Below are 15,215 nucleotides of genomic sequence, written 5' to 3'. Positions count from 1 at the left end.
ACTTCTTATCCTTAAAGTTGGGATGCTTTCAGTACATAAACACTTTGACAACTGGCATTGTGAATCTGTCACCCAGAGACCCAATAAGGTACACAGCAGTTTCTGTGAGTTTAGTAGTAGTTAATACGTGACAGGCCAAGGACTAGAAGGAATGACTGTTTCAAAGTGTGAAGGGAAATACGCTGTCTGAATATCTAGAAGAATCACCTATTGCTAACTGCCTGCCCTGTAATTCCCAGAAGTATATTTCAGTCCCACACTGGGACACAAAATTTAAAATTGGACAGCCAAATGCTGATTATCTGCCTGGCCTTGGATAAACTTGAACTTTCTCCAGTTCTTAATTTTTGACAAAATATTATGAGAACAGATAGAAATTTTTTTTAAAGTTTTATTTATGTATTTTTTAGAGAAAGAGAGTGAGTGCAAGTGGGGGGAGGCAGAGAATGTGAGAGAGAAAGAAAGAGAAAGAACCTCAAGTACACTCCATGATGATTGCAGAACCCACAGTAGGGCCCATCTTAAATCCTGAGATCATGACCTGAGCCAAAATCAAGAGTTTAGCACTTAACTGACTGAGCCACCCAGGTGCCCCAGTAGAAAATTTTAGTGGAAGCAAGTTAACATTCTTCTTCTTGGGCTTTCTTTCTTTCTTTTCCTTCCTGTCCTTCCTTCCTTTTCTTCTTTCTTTTTCTTCCTTTCCTTCTTTCTTTTCTTCCTTCCTTCCTTTCTTTTAAATATTTATTTTAGTTATTTGAAGAGATAGAGAGCTTACAAGTGCATGCATGAGCATGAGAGGGGGCAGAGGCAGAAGGAAAGGGAGAAAATCCTCAAGTAGACTCCCCACTGAGCAGGTAGCCTGACATGGCACTCCTTCCTAGGACCCTGAGATCATGACCCAAGCTGATATCAAGAGTCATATGCTTAACACACTGAAGTTCTTGAAATATTCCATCTTGTTCTTTTACATAGTCATTGCTAATGGTACTGATTGAGTCCCCCTCCACCCTGCTCAATTTGTACAGTTTCTATATTCAGTCTAGAATAGTGTTTATTTTTTTCTTTTCTTTTGTTTCCTTTTTTATTTATTTACTTTTTTAAATTTTTTTTTTTTTGGGTCAACTCTCAGAATGAGATCTAATTTGTTCTAGGAAAACTCTGTTAAAAGCAAGCTGTTAAGTTTTCTTGTTAGTAGATTACGCATCCACCCATTCAAGAGATGCTTAGGTATAGCTCTGCCAGAAGGAAAATCAAGTACATTGACCCTCTTCCCATGCAGTCTCAACTGTGTAAACTTATGACACATAACAACTTGGCACAACAATTTCCCTCAAAAGAAAAGTAGGTTTTTTAAGAACATGACTTAAGATGAAAGAAAGGAAAGAGAATAGAAATACCTTTTTATTAACTTTCCCTTGGATTCATATGGCTGGCAGGAGGGGGGGTGGGAAATGCCTGTCAAAATGCTTTTGGAGGGCACTGATGAGTAGAAATCCTCAGAAAATAGATCAACATAAGGATCTTAAATTCTTCTAGCCTCATTTGCTGAAACCTTATACAGCAGATTCATTTTTATTCCAGCAAGAGCTGATCCCTAAGGGAGAGAATTTCTAATATTTGGAAAATAATTATCTGTTCATGAAGGATCAGTACAATATTATCCTGTTTTTATAGCATTTTCTAGAACTACACATATCATCTGTGTGATATTTTTGATCAATATCTTAGTATATGTGAACACGGATACAGTTGTTGAAATTACGTTCCTATAAAAAGTAGAAGGCATATCCCTTAAAAAATCTGTTTATAATGTCTGTCATTAGGAATGGATGCCAATAAATGAAACTAAAAGGACATGGAAATTTTCATGGCATGGTTTATGCCAGTTATTTATTTGTTGTCTATTCATGGGGCAACTAATTGCAGCTAGTGAAAGTTGATTTTCTCCTCTTCAATTTATTGTGGGATGAGGCGTTCATTGCACCAGATCCATAGTTATTCAGCGTCTACGTTTTAGAAACTGAAATGCTGGATACTGTCAAAATGAGCTTTGGCAATTCCATGCAGGCGTGTACAACTATAATTTTGCTTCACATTAATAACAACCTAGCAAAGAATCCCAGAATCAAATGCCTTGCTCTCAGCTGGGGGCAGAAAGCCAGAGTGATATATCTTGGCTGGTGACCTATAATGTTGGAAAAGTAGGCTCTACATTCACTCAGGAAGGGTGGGCGGTATTCCGGAAATGTATCCCCGTTCCTCCAGGATTCCTTTTTTTTTTTTTTTTTTTCTTTTTCTTTTTGTAGTGTGTGCCCCGAAACAATGAAAAAAAAAAAAAAATGAATTACAGATAATAAAAATAGCACATCTCCAGAACAAACGGGAAATGCAGAGCTTTAATTTCTTCGGATGTCAACTCTGTTCCCTGCCCTGCGCCCTACCCTTCCCGGGTTTCTGCCGCACCGCTGTGATTCTAAATCGGCGCTGGGTGGGCAGCGGTCTGGGCAGTCGCCCGCAGGGAGTGCACTTGGCGCTGCACGCCCGGACTTTTGGTCTTGCTCGAAGCCGAGAATCTCTGAGAGCTCAGAGGCTACGGATTCATTTGGGTGGAGTGAGGTGTTATTATTGTGGGATATTCTCTGCAGAGTTGGCCGGGAGAGTGAGCAGCGGAGGAAGGGAGTGAGCTGGGCTTGGGCAAGTGTCCGCAGGAGTCGGAGGTGCACCCGGGAGAGGTACGCTGGAGGGCTTGGGCATGGGGGGCGGGGAGCGGGAAGGCGGTGGAGAGGGGCAGGGGACAGCGTGCCAGTTTTCCCTCTGATTAATGACGCTCACGTTGCCGCGCGTGTCTCCGGCGCTTTGTCTCCAGCCTCGGGGCTGGCGGAGAGAACTGCCACGGGAATGGATGGCTCTGCGCTCGGGGCGCACCGGGCAGGTGCCCGCTCTCCGACTCTAACAACTCCGGCCGCGCCCAGTGGCAGAGGCCCTGGATTCCCGCAGGCGCCCGGCCCCGGCAGGCTTCCGGGTGTGGCTGTCCGGGGGGCTGGAGGCTGCAGGGACAGATGCGGCCGGGGCTGCTGGGAGGAGCCGGGCGCGTGGGAGGGCAGGGACTGGCGGAGGGGCAGGCGGCGGAGGCGGGGAGGCAGGGGCGCGGGACAGAGGGACGGACGGAGGCTGACTGGCTCGGGGTGGGACGACAGAGTGACAGAGCGACGGACAGGTGGGAGCAGTTAGACAGCCTGAGTCGGAGAGAGCAGAACGGTGAGAAGGAGAAGCAGAAGGAGAGAGACAGAGGGAGAGAAAGGGAGACAGGGAGAGAGGAAGAGGGCGCGAAAGGCAGAGAGAGAGGGGAAGAGCGAGCGAGCGAGCGAGCAGCGCTCGCGTGCACCCTCCCCTCCAGACGACCTCCGCTGTCCGAAGGAAGCGGCCGGGGCACTGAGTGGGAGCTGGAGAGCGATGCGGGCACAGAAGACGGGAACAGGGACCCTGCATTGCTAGTGGGACCGAGACACGCCGAGGGACAGACAGATCGACACACGCACGGACTGTCAGCCGGCGAGAGTGGCAGCTCCGAGAGCAGAGCGCAGGAGAACGAGAATCCAGCGCAGAGCTGCCCTTGCTGAGCGACAGTCAGGCAGACAGACGTGCAGAGGGACAGACTGGCAGACAGGAGGCGGGGGCTCATTCACTTCCCGAAGCCAGCCGAGCAGAGAAGGCGGCGGCGGCGCCCCCTGAGCTCGTCGGGAGCAGCGACAGGCAGCGGGGGCAGCAGGGTCGCCAGCCAAAGCCCCCACGGTCGCCGCAGCTGCGCGTGGATCCCAGCCGCCGATTCTGCAGAAAGCTCCTTTTACTAGCAGTTAAATAAATCGACCAAAAACCAAACCAAAACAAAAAAGCCAAGCCAAACCAAACAAATCCAGCCAATTTAATCATTGAGAAACAATATTAATAAAAACCAAAAACTAAACCAAATTAATCAAGGCACCAAGACGCTGGGGGGATACCCACTGTTCGGTCAAGGTAATAATCAAGGTCTTCCGACGTGAACATTGCACGTCTTTTGTGATTTTTTTTTCCTCCTCCTTTCTGCCGTATATCTGTGTTTTCCTTTAGATTTGTTTCTCGTCTGTATTTCTCCTTCATGTTTGTGGAAAACTGTTGATGTTATACATGTATTGTGTTTTTATGTTTCGTCAAAGGAGGGGTAGACTCCCCTCCCCCAGATGAGGCAGACCAAGAAAGCTGGGAGAGAGCTGAGAAGGGCAGTTCTTTCCATCAGAGAAGTCTACAGTGATTTATGCAGGTTTCATGGTAGAAAGTTTGGGATCCTGTTATTTCATTTGAAAGAGAACTATCAAGAGGCAAAAAAAAAAAAAAAAAAAAAAAAAAAAAAGTTGTAATCAGTTTGTTGTTCTCTCAGGACTCAGGGTCTGGCTCCCAAGGGTTTTTGGGGGAAAGGATGTTACCTTTTCTTTTTACATGTTTGAAATCTGTGTTTCATTGCAAATTCTAAACTTAATGTCTTATGTCTGGGGTTGTCGATATGGTGGTAAAATTGAGTTGAATTGATCATGTATTTAGAAAGTTTCTTAGGAAGAGAAATGGACTCAGTTAATGTTTATGCATAGAAATAGAGCTGGAGTGGATGTGGTTGCTGACAGCTGCTCAGACTTAGTATTTGATCACCTCCTTAAGATCCAAGATAAGGACAGAATCCAAGCCTACAAGGAAAAGCAAAGGGGGCATTGAAAGTTACAAAGGGTGGGAAGCTAGTAAGCACAATGCAAGGCTGGTAGAAATCATTTCTTAAGAATGTGTTTAGAGTGCAGATATCCATTTTGATTTTTGATTTTTAAAGGCTATTGGTATGACACTTCAGACTCTCCAAAAATAATGACATTTCCCAAAGTTGAATGAATCTGTACAAGATTTCGTTCAAAGACTGAATAATTCCAAATGATTCCCACCTCCTCCTCACTTACTTTGGAGATGAAAATCACTATGATTGTTTTAAGAAAACAGAAATGGAGATGACAGGAAATCATTTTTCTTTTGGTAAAAGTTAGCAAACCTTTGACTTACACTTTAAAATAAATGCACCTACTCCTTTGATCCTCTGTATTTGTGTCATCATGGGCCTTTTTTTCTTAATAGGATTTTAGTTAATGTCATTTTCACAAAAGACAGCCGTTTGGAAGCCAAGAGCTCTAGCTATGTTCTGTTCAAATAGCCAAGTGATCTACTGTTTTGGTGGTAATTGCTTCTGCAGCCTTCCTAACGGGATCACATGTGAAAAATTATATATGCGCTCACTTCAGGTTTATATGGATTTGTATGGTATGTATTTGTGTTTGATCTCGTATTTCCTCTCTTATCACATTCCTTTACTTCTTTTGATCATTTCAACCAACAGAATATTTTTAAATTTTCTGGAGAATGAGTTTAGGATATTCTTGAAGGAATACACAAAAAAGATGCAGAAGGCTAACCTCTTACTGTCCTTGCTTTTCAATACTATTTGTTTGCTTTAAATAATTTGGGTTATAGGCTATTCTAAAGACATTTAGATGTTATGCATATATGGCTCCATTTCTTTTGACATGATTTATGTTATTTGATAAATAATAATATAAATCAATTGCTGTAGGTGAACGCCTACTTAACAGAACACTTGGTTGAAGTAAGGCATATTTAAAGGAACTTCTATAGCTTCAGAAATTGACTTTGAGCGTCTCAGTGACTTAATTCCACTACACGCTGATTTCTCCTTTACAGTATTCAACTCAGACGGAGACAGGTTTGTGTGAGCGGTTAGATTTGCAAATTGCTGATCTCCCAGTGACTTTCCCTCTTAGATCCCAGCTGAGTATGGTTACCTTGAGAGCTGTGGCATTAGCCCTGTTAGAGCATGCTCCACTGGGGAGTTCTCTGCTGTCTATTTTTAATGCTATTTAATGAAGGAGCGAGCGCCTCACTCCGCAATAAAAGAAGCATGATGGAAGACAGAGCAGTGCATGGTTTTGGATACTGGAGAAGGATATATGAAAAGGTACAGACTGGCTGTTGGATATGGTAATTTAATTAGTCCTAATGTATTGTACTAACAAATCAGTTGATTTTAGTGAGATAATTACACATGAATAGTCTGCAATGTGTTTTCATAAACCTCTTCAGTAATTCTTAGAAAGAAACTCAATCATTAGAATGCCTTAAAACTTAAAGGAGATACTAACCAAGGAGTTGCTGCACACATACTATTTTTCATACAAGCTGTCAGATTCTTGGATGGTGAGAAGTGCAGAAATAATTTCAGATTCCTGAAATACGGTTCTAGTGGACGGTCTGGAGCTTGTAAAATGTTCTGGGCATAAAATGACTAACATCCTTCTAAGATATTATAACCTGAAGCTCTGCCTTGTGAATTTGGGTTTTTCTTTTATAAACTTGGAGTCTGGTTCCAGAATTGTGGCAACCAAGTGAAGCAGGAAGTTTTGGTTGAACTTTAGAAAATTTGAGTTGTTTTCTTTCCTTATTTTGAGATAAGCACAATACATTTATCTTATCGAAGGTTAAGTATTTTTAAAATGTAGGTATTAGAGTCAGCACTAATAATGAGTGGGGAATTATCTTAATGTTATAGCATGTAAAATATAAGAAGCCATCTGCCTGCAATGTTTGTATAATGCAGAACACCTGTCTGAGGTAGACAGTGAAAACGTTCAATCAGAAAGGTCTCTGTTATTCATTTTCATATTAACAAGATGCTATAATCAGGTTATATCTTTGTTCAAAGCAAAGCTAATTAGACAAATGCCTAAATAGTTTAAAAATTAATAAACATAAGAGAAAGTGAGAAATTTTTATTAAGTGGGGAAGTGAGTTATGTAATTATTGTTAAATAAAACCATTAAAGCTATGTGCAGAGTTTTTCCTAGGTTTTGCCCATTTCTATGAAGAATAAGCCCCCCAAAATAAACTACTAAGAGAAATGCATTGTAAGAGTTACTCTAATTTGTTGTTGTGTTTTCTACTCTGTCCTTCTAGAAGGGGATAATAATTACACACTGGCTGTAATATTGCCCTTAGTGGTCATGCTATTTGGACCACAATGCTGATATCTGTCTCAAGAATCTCAAGTCAGTGGGCATTCTTATCTGAATTAAATGTAAATGTTGTCTGTGGACCAGGTAATGATAACTTACATGAGTAGAGTGTAGAATGAGTCGACCCCTGAAGACACAATGTACAGCATAGACAGAGTGAATATGACTGAAGATTCTCATTAGGATTGGGAGACAGTTTGAAGTCCATAAGGTTGGAAACTGCAAATGAACCGTTTGCATAGAAGTTAATGTAATTCAGATCTGCTTTGCGACAAGGTTAGGAGAGAATGTGGGGCTTAAAAATGATGTGGACAGTGAAAATCATTTCTTCAAATGGTAAGTACTGACATCATTCTAACTGGTACCACACGGTGATAGCGTGTTTAGAAATTTGTGAATTTCTAATCAGAAAAAGAATTGGCTTCCTTAGAAATGCGTTATGTCACCTGGAAAGTTCTGGACACATTTTAAGTCAGTGATGAACTTATAAAATACAGGCTTCCTCTCTTTAGACAAAGGATCTTTATTTCTTAGGGAATCTGTGGTTCCAGAGGCTCTATGTTTCTGCTGACTTTGCTTTCTTTTGTTTTTCATCCTAACATTTAAAGTTAAATATGATAAATAATTACAAGCAGTGCTATAAGTAAGTGCTGAAGGACTATTAAAGGTAAAGAATATTAGCAAGATGTATCTGTGACTGCGTTAACTTTTCTCAGGCTATCTTTGCTTCTGAGTGTTAGTTTCCTTTAAGGTACATTTATGTCAAGTTCTAATAAATTGCTTTTTTTAGTGCCTTATCTAAATTAATTTTGCTCATTTTGGATTAAACGTGGCACTACATGTTCACAGGATTTATTACTTTTATTTACATCACAACCATTTCATGGCCCTGAGGATCAGATATAAGCTGAGATACAAAGTATTTAAATTGTATACATAAGTATAATATTCTTGATAAAAAAATAAACGGCTTGCACTGGAGCTTCAAGTTCATTCAGCAGTGTTTAATGTTCAGTAACCTTGCTGCCTTTTGGTCTCAAAATCCTCTGCGGTCTGGTGATCTTTTCTTAAGGTATAGAATGCCCATGTAACATTTTGCATATACCTTTCTCTAATATTACTGGGACGTTTCTGCACCCCCAGAAATAGCTGCGCAGGTAAACCAAAAAGTGAATTGAAATCATTATACTAGGAAAATGGAGAGCATTTTGAAAAAAACAAAAGGATTGGCTTGAATATAACAAATTGACTCTCTATTTTCAGACTGAATCCTTAGTATTATGTTATGTTCTTCTTTATTAGCTGTCGGCATAGAGCTGAGTGTTGTCAGGTGGAATGGGTGTTAGTCACTATCTATGGCCACAGTAGATCAATATTTTGAATTCCTTCACACACTTTCCCAAGGAGATGTCTTCTGGCAGTTTTTATACCTCCGCTTAACGTACGGGTCCATGCCAAATATTATATAAGATTTTTCTGAGTTTTATAATCAGATGATGCCTATTAGGATAAAATTGCAGTTTGACTTACTAAAATACTGAAAAATTCGCCCCAAATTCTCTCACTCACGGCACATATTCTTAATAAATGGATGCATTTTTAAAGTAACATACTTTACAATTGCTTCTTCTGTCTAGCACCAGAAAATAATGTCATTTTCTCCAGGTGAAGGGGAGAGGGGACATGCTGGTAATCATCCCTTTTAAGAACAGGCCTCTTAATCACATTCTAACATTTCACATTACTTCAAAATGACACAACAGTTCGTAAATTAGAAATCCACCATGGAGAACACACAAAGTATTGAGATCTCGCTAACAAAAGCCCTTTTGTAAATAATAACATTGGTTTTAAGATAACTGAAAAGAAATATGGTTTTAATTGAGAGGAAAATTTCAGATTTTTAACAAGAAACAATTACGTCATTTTTTATTTCAAATATTTTGGCCAAGTTTGAGATTTATCTGGCATATTGTGGTTGATGCTTCCACCCAGAATCACGTTGTGTAATGTGTAATCTTTTTTTCTGCAGGGCTGAGACATATTCACAAAGCTTATCTACCAAGATAAACCAGTAATCTCTTCCTGATACCCACACAAGCTAGGAAATAAGTCCTTGTGATAGGGACATCCAAAAGAAGAACTCCGTGAATTCTTAACTAGACTTAGATCAGGAATGCTTAATAATGAATGAGCATTCCCTTACATTTGTATGATCCTACGCTGATTCTCTATCACGCAGTAAATACTTGAGATAAGAACGAGGACCTTCTCTAGGGAAGTGGAAACCAGATGAGCAGCTTTTCTTCTAATCCCTAAGATACAGTATTCGCTTTGGAACATTGTTGTCCCTAGAATCATACTTAACAGGGGAAAAAAAACTCATGTTGACATATTTTGATCTAGTTGCAATTAAGAAGCAACACCTATAATTGAGGTAAATGTTTCAACATATTTAGAGAACAAAATGGGACAACAATTTCAAAAAGTTTTAAGGTCCTAGCAGTCCAAATATACTATCCCTTGACCTGTAAATAAAAAGGCCTAGCATTCTCCATTCCATAACTTGAGTTGCTTTCAGGGGATCTCATTGCTATTGCAGAAACCTGGAAGAATCAAGCTATGGGTCAAAAGAGGATGCAGGAAGGGCATGGAAACTCCCTGGAATTCAGGACTACCCACAATTATTTTATTGTTATTTGTTCATGAACTCAATAGGAAAAATAAGGAGCTATTAAATTGCTTTTGTAGCTTTTATTAAAAAAAAAAGTATAGATTAAAATGCTTCTAGAAACACAAGCTAAAACCCTCACACAAAGTTCTAATATTTTTTGATACGAAAATATCTATCCTCTGCATTGACATATTTTTCTCAGCATTTTGTTTGTTAAAATGTGAGTTTGGTGGAAATCCCAGCATTGCTGGCATTTGACTCAATTTAATCACTGTCACTTTTGGACAGAAAATGAGTAGATTCCATGTGAGTATGTAACAGAATCAAGATTTCTGCAGCATTTGCAAGCTTCAAATATTCACTGGTTCTTCACAAAACTATTAAAAAAAAGAGAGAGAAAGTGTGTGTGTTAAAAAGAAAAAAGAAGAAGAAGAAGAACCTTCAATTAGAAATATGGCATTTTCTTTTTTTCTTTATTTTAAAGAAAGAAGATTAAGGTTTATGGTTAGATGATGACTCTTTAAGCCAACATAACAGACAGTTGAGTTAAAATTTCTATTGAATTCTGCCAGATTAATTAATTGTCATGAACTTGCCACCATACCTATGATTCTTTTCATTTATCTGGCTTACAGGAATGATCAGGTAACACTTTTAAATTACATAGTTTCATATGTGTTTATTTTAAACTTGCTTAGATATGTTGATATTATTGGAATTTTAGGAAACTGCCAAATAATAGGCATAAGCACTAAGATGAATTCATAAATCCCACTGCAGGCAGCCAGCTGGTACTGAAGATTCTTCTTCTTCTCCTTTTTTTTTTTTTTTTTCCCCTACTTAGGTGATGATTTAACTTTGGTCATGGCAGCTAATTCCTTTGTGAAGATTAAAACCTTTCTCCAACCCTGAAATTTCCATATAATCACTCACAGAGTCCTGGAAAGATAAAATAATAGAATGAGCGATCATGTTGCGTGTACACGTGTTGCTCTCTGCTTAAGTGCAGTTAGACACTTTAACTGGACGCCTTCATCTTTATAGTAATTATTGTCTTCATCCACAGCAATAGATGACCTAGTTTTTAGGGTTTTTTTTTTTTCAGCATCATGGGATAAGGGCGTATATATACATAGTTAAATGTTAGAGTTTATATATTAAAACGATTACACATATTCTAGAACAAGGATGTCAATATTCCTCTGAGATTATTCTATTCCATAAAGGACCATAATGTCTGAGGTTTTTTTTTGTTTTTTTTTGTTTTTTTGTTTGTCAGATACTGTCATGAACTCTAGACAGAGAGATGTTTTGAATTTAGTCGAGCTTCCGATGGAAAGTAGGGTTCAAAGTAACTGATGGGATGTAGAGCAGACGTGCACTCGGAGCTTCTCTGGGAGGCAGCAGGTGACTTGCTGTGTGCAGTGAAGGCAGGATTTACCGCTGAGCCTCCACGGGGGTCTGCAGGTTACAGATATGTGCAAAACTTGGACTGAAGTAAAAGGTCTTGAGAAACAAGGCCTAAATATGGTATTGTATCCACGTCTGACTACTCCCCCACTTCACTCTGTAAATACACAATTTAGCACCTGAACATCCAGTCCTAGTGTCTGGCTTCCGGGTCTGCATAAGGAACAGTGTGACGATGGCCATGACTCTAAACGCCTCCATGCGTCACAGTTTCTGCAGGTAAAATTGTGAGTGATACCCATCCGGTATGAACAAACGACTAGTTAGGCAGCTTTAGCCATTGAGTGAATTCCTCATTGCTTCAATTTTCTCATTTGTAAAGTCTGGATCGGGCTTGTCTTGAAGGGTTGAAGCAGAACCGAAGAGCTGAGCACAGGCACATAGGTATCATGCACTAAAAAGAAGCTGTCCTCTTTTCATATGAAAACCTTTAGAGAGTTAACCTGACAGCATAGACAAGACAAACTTTAAGATCTGGTGGTGGTGGTGGTGGTGGTAAGTAATTAAGAGTATAGCTCTTTTTTCCTATCCTGTAACATTTTTGGTGGTTAACACTGGAGACTAGCTTTACTCTTTTTCTGTGTCTGTGAAATATGGAGAGCCAAGCGAAGGTCAGAACGACTCCAGGAGTGTGCACTGCAGAAGAATCCTGATATATCACAAGGCTGGCACCTTGCGTCAGTCTTTAAGGGAAGGGGTGGCCCAGTTCAGGTTTGTCTACAAAATGAACACATAGACATTGTTTTTCTGAAGCAGGTCAATTGTATCATTGTTACTGTCTAAGAGGGGTGGCTAAAAAATGGAATCATTGAACAAGAAAGGTTTGGAAGGGATCCGTGACGGAATAAACTTCAATCCTTTGTTAAAGGATGAAAGCTTTTAAGTGGTAGATTTGGACTGTATCTGAGACGTTAAAGCAAGTGACGCCTTGGGCTTGCTGGTGGGCTCCCTGATCCCCCACAGAAGGCTTGGTTTCTAAGCACTGAGTGAGCTGTTTGGACTGAGTAGCTGATCTGACCTCTGACCCTGAAGCATTCCCTCTTACTGTTGCTGAAATGAATCATTTCTGCACTCATGTGACAGTGGCCAGAGGAGGGGAGAAACTCCCCTCATAACTGGGATTTAATCAGTTGGTTCCCTCATCAGGAAATGGGAACCATGAGGAGTGTTCAGTGCAGGAGAAGGTGAGCTGTGCAAAACAATAAGGTTGTTAAATAATTGAGCTTTCTTTTCTTTCTTTCTTTCTTTTTTTTTTTTTTAAGATTTTACTTATTTGACACAGAGAGAGAGATCCCAAGTAGGCAGAGAGGCAGGCAGAGAGAGAGGGGAGGAAGCAGGCTCCCTGCCCAGCAGAGAGCCCAATGAGGGGCTCGATCCAAGGACCCTGGGACCATGACCTGAGCTGAAGGCAGAGGCTTTAACCCACTGAGCCACCCAGGTGCCCCGAGCCTTATTTTCTATTATAATTTGAATATCAGCCATTTCTTCTGAAGGAGAACACACTCAGAAAGTTATCTCATGAAAATTCTCAGAAGGCATCTGAGAATAAATCTACAATCCTTTGGTATTCTGATATTTGCTGGGAAACAAACTAAAAACAAGGAAAGAGTAGACAGATTTTATGTATTTTATTTACATATATATAATGTCCATCATATGCATCTTATTATAAGATATATCTTATAGATCTTGTTTATCAGATATGTGATATATATCTACAATTGGCATGTATCTGTATCTATACCTATAGCTAGAATCTGCATAATATTCATACTTAAAGTCATCTAACTAACTCACATTAAGCAAAAAAGCAAGTTGGCCCAACAGCATATTTCCTAATACATTTTTCCACTGTCCTTAGCAGTCCTTGCTTGCACGTGGCAGATATTTAATCAAAATTTGTTGAATTAAAATTTGATCTTTATATTGTTGAAGGCATCTAATATTCAGGACTTAAAATCATCCCCCAGTAAAGTTTTAATTGCATTTTCCCTGAAAGTTTCAGCTTAGTGGACTTGACATTCATCTTTCTGAAAAAGAGAACAACGGCGTGCCCTTGTATGTGACATTGTAATGACGCTCGGGATTGCTTGGGCTCTCACAACGGAGGCCCTTCTTCAGATCTCAGGCTGGGACTTGGGCTTCTACAGGAATACCAGGCCTCTAGAACTTTAGTCCACTTGAACGGAATACATAGATCACCTTTCCATCCGCGTGGAAGGGAATTAAGGTCAACACTCCGTTAATATGGTCTTGGGGGAAGGGATGAGGCAAAGGCAGGTTCACAAGAAATTTCCAAATCACTGGTACACAGAGCTAGTGACAACTCATGTTTGCTGGACAGGTGCCTGTGGAGAGATTAACCATAGTGAAGGTGATCCAGGATGTGAGGAGAGAATTCACTCCTCTAAAGCCTGAGGGACCAGGCAGTGCCGGATTAGAAGGCAAGGGTGAGGAATGATGGGTGAAGGGAACCTGGCAAATTGGGGGCCTCCAGTCCCCACTTCCTCCTGAAAGCAGAGCAGCTCTTACCAAATGATAGGAGGGGCTGCCTTCTCTCCCTGCTGTATGGGAAAAGGAGTTTGGCGCACGGAGGGTTTAGATTTCAATGTGTGCCCAAATTCCATGCAGTATTTTATTATTTGCCATCGCTGATTCTCCTAGGATAAGATTATGGCCCCAGTGCTGTTCACAAAGAAAGTTAACAAGGTCTCCTTCAGGAGAGTTTACTCTTAGCACCCTTCCAGGAGCAATTTGGGACTTTATCTAAGAACTAAAAATGATTTCACATACAATTGTGGTAGACTTGTGATTTGTACACTTTGCAGATAAAACCAATAGGTACATCCAACAGAAGGACATTTGTATAATCAGAGATTCGCCTGACGGATCTAGCAAGAGAAGAGAGCTCTAAAATCAATTTTTCTAAAATCACTAGAGAACATTACCTCATTGTTTCGACCTAGCTGTGAAAATGGATTGATTTTGATGTTTTAAGAAAGGCTGAGGGAATATCCTTGTTTTATCATTTATAGATTAGATCCTGGGGCTTAGACAAGTATCAGATGGGTTGCACTGGTCATCAAGGAATTCATAGCAGTGAGAAGAACCCAGACCTGCAACTTGAAAGAACTCATCTATTTTACCCCAAGTCTTGGTGAACTTACCTGAGGTACTGAACTGATAGAAAGCCAACTTTTGTGCATTCTGGATGAAGGACATTCTAAGCATTCAGGAGATCTAAATGAAAGGAATGTGATATGTTGCTGTACTTTTTAGGGAAGCTACTGAGTGGCCATTTGTGGAGGAAATCTGTACTTATTTCCGTATTGATTAGGTCATTAGTCCCATTTATTCTCTCTATGGGAATTACTTCACTTGACTTGCTCCTTCTGCTCTCTGAACTACCTCACTTCTCCAGGCAAAAACTCTTCTCAACAGAGCGATTCAAGATTTCTGTAGTTCAACCTGTATCATTTGTGGATACCCCAGGGACAGTGATAAGAAAAATCCATATTCCTCTATTGATTCTGACTTTACCTTTGGGTCTATTTTTGATCGAAAGTTACTTTTGGGGTTTTTTTTTTTTTTTTGAAATCTTATTTTCTCAATTGTTTTACAGTGTAAATGTTAACTGATATTTACAAGCCGCCTCTTGTGTGAAAGGGACTTGTGTGATCATGTGCTGTCCACACCAGTCCACCCTCGGTTGTTTTCACAGCTGTGGCAAAGTTTCTGTTGTAACATACTTGAGAATTCTTGTCTAAGGAAAAAGAAAGACGTACATTTCATCCTTATTTTGTTTCTTTATTTGTAACCTAGTTTATACTGTCATATGTAATAGCCATGGGAAACCCAGAGATTTAGAGCTAACCTAGAGATTAGCAACTGAGAACCAGGGGGTAGTGAAAGGTTATGTGGCTGGGCCATAGCCAGGAAGGACATGGAAATTAACTTGTAAAGCTGGTACA

The 15,215-nt window shown here is 40.2% G+C and overlaps 1 protein-coding gene across 13 annotated transcripts in view; it reads left to right on the top strand.

The window, feature by feature from the left end:
• Positions 1 to 2,399: 2,399 nt before the first annotated feature.
• Positions 2,400 to 15,215, top strand: part of ARPP21 (cAMP regulated phosphoprotein 21) — a 153,399-nt gene continuing 140,583 nt past the window's right edge. For 5 of the 13 annotated variants that reach the window (XM_032360374.1, XM_032360236.1, XM_032360157.1 and 2 more), the window contains exon 1: positions 3,113 to 4,017. The gene's annotated coding sequence lies outside the window, so the exon portion shown is untranslated. Of the gene's footprint in view, positions 2,733 to 3,111; positions 4,018 to 5,363; positions 6,047 to 15,215 lie in introns of those variants that run through there. The other 8 variants (XM_032360057.1, XM_032360448.1, XM_032359848.1 and 5 more) reach the window with 4 other exon arrangements.

This window comes from Mustela erminea, chromosome 1, assembly GCF_009829155.1.
Source record: "Mustela erminea isolate mMusErm1 chromosome 1, mMusErm1.Pri, whole genome shotgun sequence".
In the NCBI taxonomy this organism is placed as follows: domain Eukaryota; kingdom Metazoa; phylum Chordata; class Mammalia; order Carnivora; family Mustelidae; genus Mustela; species Mustela erminea.
Note: the sequence above shows the minus strand (reverse complement) of the source record. Positions and strands in the feature narration are given on the sequence as shown.